General features: G+C 38.1%; 1 long non-coding RNA gene across 2 annotated transcripts; it reads left to right on the top strand.

Annotated features, from left to right (window-relative positions):
• Nucleotides 1-1,797: 1,797 nt before the first annotated feature.
• LOC107129497 (uncharacterized) lies at nucleotides 1,798-7,369 on the top strand. Of its 2 annotated transcripts, XR_006697689.2 has the most exons (4): nucleotides 1,798-3,258; nucleotides 3,340-3,474; nucleotides 6,458-6,504; nucleotides 7,027-7,369. It is a non-coding gene; the product is annotated as an uncharacterized lncRNA (long non-coding RNA). The 2 variants fall into 2 exon arrangements; XR_010586082.1 differs by having other exon boundaries at nucleotides 1,798-3,474.
• Nucleotides 7,370-7,774: the final 405 nt, after the last annotated feature.

The raw sequence follows: 7,774 nt of genomic DNA, 5'->3' as shown, positions 1-7,774 counted from the left end.
GGCAGGAGAATCACTTAAACCCAGGAGGTGGAGGTTGCAGTGAGCCAAGATCACACCATTGCACTCCGGCCTGGGGAACAAGAGAGAAACCCTGTCTCAAAAAATAATAAAAAAATTTAAGATTTAAAATTACAATTAAAATTTAAAAAAAGGACATCAGTCATTGGATTAGGGCCCCCCAATCCTGGTATGACTTCATTTTAACTTGATGACATCTGTAGAAACCCTATTTCCAAATAAGGTCACCCATGGTCTTGGAGTTTGGACTTAAACATACCTTTTTGGGGCACATAATCAACAATAATATACATATCTAATTAGCCTGTATTATCACCTATGTTTTAATTTTGAGAATAAAACAAGAATAATGTTTCCCCATGCAATTTCTTTCTTTTTCCTCCAAAACACATGCATAATTCTTTTATTTCTTCCTTAAAACAGCATCTAATCTACCAGCAGATGTTTCTCCCATAATAACAGGCACATAATACCCCACTTGAGAGGTCTGGGATTGGGTGGAGTGGTTCTCATGATAGCTTTTTTATTTTGTAGCGGACGCCTTTTTATTTTGTCTTCTAAATTGCTTTTCCATTACTTGTTTATAATATTAACAGCTAAAACCACAGTATGGGAGTGATCATATAGTTGACATTTACAATTAACGTTATACAGCCAGAATTTCTCCATGTTATTGCAAAAACTTAGCTGATGTGTTAACATTCCTTATAATATTTCAGCAAATTAAAAATATACAATTAAATCTTTCTCATAGTTGACACTTACATTCTTCTCATTTTTTTTCTTTTGTATTAGTACTGCAGTGAATATTTGTGCTTATATCTTTTTTCTTCTTTTGTTCTTTTTTCCAAGAGGAATTTCTAAAAAAATATAATATTTTGGTGTATCTTGATAGCCTATCGTTTGATATTGCTTGCTGTCACAAATTGCACTAGAATCACCCCAACATTGTTATCACAATCTGATCATTTAAAATTTTGTTTTAAATAGCCTTTTATTGTTTACATTTTAACTTCATTATTATCATGGTTGAACAGTTTTCAAATGTGTTTCTTCTAAACATTAAAATCATCTGGGAACTGAAAAAAAAAAAGACAGCTTATCTTTCTTTCGCAGTTGTTAAAAACATGTGAGAAGGAAGTTAGATTGAATTAGTTGCATAACCCAATATTTAAGGTTTCCTGAGTCAATACAGCCACATATTTTTTTTTGTTCCTAATGCCAAAATTTTTAAATTTCATACTTAAAAGAGCCAACATTAACACACACACACACACACACACACACACACACACACACACACACACACACACATTTGCTTTATTAAGATACATTTGTTAGAACAAAAGACCCAGTATATATAACTTGTTTTACTTAAATAACATTATTTGAATGTATACTGTGTTCAGTGGTGCTTTCCCCCTAGTTTAGTATGGTGAACACATGTCCTAAATATTCAGTATAAACTTGTTGAATGGAAGATGATTCACCCCTTAATGAATTTATAAGTATCTGCTTAAATTATCTTTAGTAAATAAAATTACCAGCTTGTCAGTCACTTTTCTAAAATGGCTGCTTGCTAAATTAATTTACAAGTTTATCAAATTGCATTTATGACTTTAAAATGTATAGTAATATGCATTGATTAGGAATTTATAAGATTTCTGAAATGTGTGCATTTAAGATTCTATGGATGATTAGAGGAGACATATTTCAAAAAGTGTATATCCTCAATGATATGTCTTTTAAGTCACATCTACTTTATATCAGTTGTTTGTAATTGAATCCAAGAGGGTCCAGTTGAGGGCTGGCAAAAAGGGATTTTAGTTAATCTATATGATTATCCGTTATTTAAAAGTTAATTACGTTTTTTCATGTCTGTTTTACAGCAAGTGTGGAATTGGCCCCAAACTCAGAGTCCGTCTGGGTACTCAGTCCTGTGTCGGTTTAATGTTGGTGTCCTTCTTGGCCTCCTCCTATAGACTTTGTGTTGCCTTCGACTTAGGAATCTTGGCCTTGGCGGATGGGACAGTGAACTCAGTCTTCATCCACTGACTTGAGGATTTAGTAGCTCTTGATTCGGATCCAAGAACCACACTATGAGCTAAGTAATCAGGCTTCCTGCTTTATGAGCTAAACATGTATATGTATATAATATGTATATATTGTATATGTATGTATATTTTATATATATATGTAGTTGAACAACATTTGAGCTATGCAGGCCCACCTATGTGTTGATTTTCTTCCACTTTTGCTACCCATGAGATGGCGGACCAAAGCCTCCTCTTCCTCCTCCTCTCAGTCTGCTCAACATGAAGATGATGAGGATGAAGGCTTTATGATGATCCACTTCCGTTTAATGAATAGTGACTATTTTTTCTCTTCCTTATAATTTTTAATAACATCTTTTATGTAGCTTACTTTATTGTAAGAATACAGAATATAATACACATGACATATAAAATATGTGCTGATCAATTGTTTGTGTTATTACTAAGGCTTCCAGTCAATAGTAGGCTATTAGTGGTTAAATTTTTGCAAAGTCAAAAATCTTACATAAATCTACTACTGTGTAGGGGGTCAGCACCACTAACTCCCATGTTGTTCAAGGGTCAGCTAGACACACATGCACACATATATGCACACACATATCTGTATATAACTTTTAATCTTATGTCTTTTGTATTCTGGGCTTGGTTTGCAATTCTAAAGTGAACGGAGAGCCAACTATTTGTCATAGAAAAGGAAAAAGATGCTACTAAAATCAACTTCAACTGCTTTAGCACCAAAGAGAGTAGCATTACTTATTCTTAGACTGATACCTTTTTATTTAAATAAAATATGTTGATAGAGAACTGTTGGTGCAATGTTTGAGTGCTCAAGAGACTGGGTTGGAGAGAAACAAAGAACCTAAGTGATAGCTTATGTCCTCTGCAGGAGAAATGAAGAGGGGTAAGGAGGAGAAAAAGTGAGAATGAGACTGGCTTTCTGGAAGTCTGAGGAGACACGCTAGCCAGTGAGGATTTCCTGTTAGTGGTGGTGACAGAAAGAAATGAAAAAGAGGAGGAATGTCTAACATTTAATTTTAAATTGTTTCTTCATGGTGTTACTATTTAATTTCCTTCATCTCTCTAGGCCTTTGGCGAAGATGAATTTCCTTCATCTCTCTAGGGCTTTCAATGGAAAGAGGCCATGTTCCCTGTCCGAGTAGACAAGGGGCCAGTGAAAAGAGAACAGGTAGGAAAGGCATTCTACTTCTTGGAAGCAATATCCTTGGTTTGATTGTGTGTAACACCATCCTTGAATTCTCTTCGTTAGAAAGAGCTTCTGTATCAGCTGAGAAGGCCTCCATTTGAGCCAACACTATTCCCGATCAGCCTTGTCTGATCCCAGAATGGCTCTTCTGAGAACAGGAAGGTTTTCAATTCTTCCTACCACACCAACCAGTCTCAGGTAGGTTGCAGGACCTGGAACATCATAGCAAGTGATATTTGGGGTTCACATTGATTAGAGTCTGCCACAAAGGGCTACAGAATCTTCCAAAGGCTGTGATCTAAACATCTGCCTGCTTATTCTTGGGGTTGATCCTGGTCACCTGGAGTCTGCTTCCCAGCTTGGACAGAATAATTCCTGGACTCTGCTCTCCCTTTCCTGATATTTTTTCTTTATACTTTGCCTGGTTTCAAATCTAGATTTTTGATCTACCTCCATATTTGTCTCTAGAATAATAAGTGCCCATTCAGTTTCCCATAAGTCTTTTGCCTTTGTCCACAGCTGGAGAGCATTCCCTACATTTCCAGCCTTAGCTTTTCCCAGAAGGACTAGCAGAGTCTCAATCCTAATTACTATTTAAAGTAGTACCCAAGCCGGACTAGCACAACTCACCAAGCCCCAGTCCTCCCTCCCTGAGCTACTGTAAGTTCAACTGGTTGACTGGTCCCCTAGCCCCTTGCAAAGAACATGCACTCAATGTATATTTCTTAATAAATGGATGAATACTTTATTCTACTGGGGAGATAGAAGAAGAGAAACAGGAGAGACATTCTAGTAGAAAAGTAATATTAATGAGGCCAAATGTGTTCATTTGTCTTTTTACCTAATAGACAATAAAAGATTGCCCTATTGGAAGGGAAGCTCAAGGCTGGATGAAATGCCAAAGTGTCTTTTGTAAGAACTTTCCAGATATCCTTAAGCTTGTGATAGTCATCCCTGGAGTATCTTTTTTAAAGTTCAAAGATATCCATTATAGATGCAGGGGGGAAAGCACAAAAAGGAAAACAAAAACATACGTAGAGTTACATTAGGCAGGATTTAGGTACATACAGAAATTCATCAGTGAGGTGCCTAACTTTATATATATATATATATATATATATACACACACACACACACACACACACACACACACACACACACACACACGCACAGAGCTGTTTTTAGCTACAAATCTAGTGTGGTCTCTCCCCAAACCTAGGGAGTAGCTGAGATTCTCTGTGGGTGGAGAACCTGCTGGATGAGAATGTTGGGGCCTGTGCAGAAAATAGGATTGAAAGAACCATGGTCAATCTCATGTTTAGGAAAATTCTTGTGAAGATTTTTGTTTCTACTTGACTAGGTCATTAAAGATAAGACACTAAAGATAGGCAATCTAAATGCCATTTTACACATATGGTGGATGGATGACTCTGTGTCCTAATATTTCTGAACCCTTATATGTAAAGTAAAAGTTACCTTATATGTAAAGTAAAAAAAGTACCAATCCATATTTCCATTTCCTTTTTGCCATCTCTTGTCGACTAGACACTTTTCAGGATTTTTCCAAGGAGAGCACTGAAACTTTGTTTTGCTTTTCTGCAAAGATCTGTATATGAAGTTGTGTTTGCTGTCTGGCTTTATGAGAGACTCCATGCTTTTCTGACACTAACATTCTGGGGCTCTTTGTCCAGTCCTTCCTCCTTGGTCCTCCATGGTTCTCCTGAGATGCAGGTAACTGAAGGCTTGAGCTGGGAAAAGGCTTTTGTTCTATGATGATTCTAAGTCTTACTCTTTCATCACAAACACTAAAGTGCAGTTCTAAGCGCAAGTACAGTTTTCCTCATCTTTATGTATTTTTCCCAAGATTTTATAGCAAAGTTTTTGTTTTCTGCACCACCTCTACCCCGCTACTCCTACTTCAGCCCCTACACAGCTGAAAGCCGGAAACTGAAACATTTTTGACTGGAGCAGACAGGTGGAAGATGCTGCCAAACCATGTGTACTTACATTGGTATAGACTGGAATTTTGTGTAAGAAAAATTCACATTTTTAGAATCTTTACTATATTTGACTTACCTGGGTTAAGCAATTGCATATTTTCATGGGGAGAGGCCCAAGGCCTAGTGGCTTAATGTGCAAATCACAAGGCTGGGGCTCCGACGGAAATCCTAGCCTCTGAGAAGTGGCAGCTGTGTAAAAACTCAACCTAGGAAGGACAAACTGTGTTTTCTCCTTCTCACCATTGCCCTCTGTCTTCCTCTTCTTCATCTCTCAGCCTATGTGAAAAAATCAAATCCAGGCCGGGCACAGTGGCTCACGCCTATAATCCCAGCACTTTGGGAGGCCAAGGCGGGCGGATCACGAGGTCAGGAGTTAGAGACCAGCCTGGCCAATATAGTGAAACCCTGTCTCTACTAAAAATACAAAAAAACAAAAAACAAAAAAAAGAAAAAACAAAAACCAACCCGGGTGTGGTGGTGTGTGCCTGTAGTCCCAGCTACTCCGGAGGCTGAGGCAGAAGAATTGCTTGAACCTGGGAAGTGGAGAGGCGGAGGTTGCAGTGAGCCAAGATCATGCCACTGCACTCAAGCCTGGGCGACAGAGTGAGAGTCCCTCTCAAAAAAAAAAAAATCAGATCCATTTTCCTAAAGCAACTATCTTATCCCTAAGTTAATTTCAAACCTACATGTCATCTTCCAGACCATATTTAACATTGACAATTTTATACTGACTTGGTAAAATTGGTGACAAAGATTATTTCACATTTTTGTTTCAAATATAATATAGTCAATGTCTAGTCAGTGTCAAGACAGTTTTCACCCAAATTCTGAAGGCTAAGAGAAGCATTCACCTCAAGCAGGAATGTCCCTTCTGCTTTGTGGTCATTTCTAGAAAACTTAGTGACTTTCAGAGTTCACACCTGAAGGACAACTGAGGTCAACTTGGGCTTCTTTATTTCAATTTTACTGAATTTTGATCATTAATCAGATTATATCTTTAAATTTATGGCATACACTACATACACATGCACTCATATTTACCTATAGGAATAATTGCAATAAATATATTTTTTCTCAAAGTAACAAAATTTTAACTAAAAAAAAAAATCCAACAAGCAACTAAATTGGGACTAATCATTCATACACAAAATGCTCCTTTTGTTTTTGTTTTTTGGCTTTAGAGAGAAACCAAATCAACGATCTGTCAGACTCCTACCGCACATTAGAAGTAAGTCACGCGTAATACAATGATCTAATAGTAGATAGCAATGGATCTTATATAAGAACTGAAAAAAAGTTAGAATTGAAACAATGTCATGTGAACATGAGGGGGTTGGAAATATTTTTAAACGAATGTTTCTCATTGTTGCATGGGTAGTGAGAGTAACTGCCAAAATGTGGGCAAAACTGGAGAATTATGCAATGGGAGGAAAGAAATCAAAACCTGCAACATAATTTTGACTCTATTGTTATCAGAATTTTTTTGGAATTAATAATAAAATTGAGCAGGTGGAATGAGTCAGTTGATGACTCAGGAAGGCCCATAGGAAACTTAAAACTGTTAAGCAGAACACTTGTTCCTCACCACGAATTTCAGTTTTCTTCAAATGGTCTTTCAACAGAAAATTGCATCTGTAAGATCTCCATCCCCCACCCCTACAACCCACATTTGACTTTAAGCCTTTATGAAAATGATAGACTGCCAGTACAGATTGTTCACGTCTTTTTTTTTTTTTCTTTTCAATTTTAGGAAAACAAATGAAACAAATGTTTTGAAGATGTCTCCAGAGGTGCCCAGTAGAAGGGAGTGGGAATGGAGATGTAAGCGAGGAAATGGTCTGTTTTGTGCCTTGAAATAAACAGAGTACTCTGAGTTCTGGCCTCGACTCCCACCCATATCCTTGAAATGGTTTTCTAACTTGTCTCCCTGGTAGAATCTCTCTCCAGTGTTTCCATGACTCTGCTGGAGGAGTGATCTTTGTGAATCACAGTGGTGATCATGATGACCTTCTGATGAGAATTAGGCAGTATCTCCCCCTGCGGCTGCCCCACGTCCTTCCACTGTAGCTTCTTTCATCTACTTTTAGGCTCTGTGAAACCCCTGCACCCTGGTATACATTTGTCTCTCTCAGAAGGATGGCGACTCCATGTGGATGCTGACTTTGTTTTTCACTTATCTCTGTGGTTTTTTTGTTTGTTTGTTTTTTGTTTTTTTTGAGACGGAGTCTCCATCGCCCAGGCTGGAGTGCAGTGGTGTTATCTCAGCTCACTGTAAGCTCTGCCTCCCAGGTTCATGCCATTCTCCTGCCTCAGCCTCCCGAGTAGCTGGGACTACAGGCACCCGCCACCACTCCTGGCTAATTTGTTGTATTTTTAGTAGAGATGGGGTTTCACCGTGTTAGCCAGGATGCTCTCGATCTCCTGACCTCGTGATCTGCCCACCTTGGCCTCCCAAAGCACTGGGCACTTATCTCTGCTTTCAATTGTTGCCTCCTCCT

This window comes from Macaca fascicularis, chromosome 4, assembly GCF_037993035.2.
Source record: "Macaca fascicularis isolate 582-1 chromosome 4, T2T-MFA8v1.1".
Classification (NCBI taxonomy): domain Eukaryota; kingdom Metazoa; phylum Chordata; class Mammalia; order Primates; family Cercopithecidae; genus Macaca; species Macaca fascicularis.
Note: the sequence above shows the minus strand (reverse complement) of the source record. Positions and strands in the feature narration are given on the sequence as shown.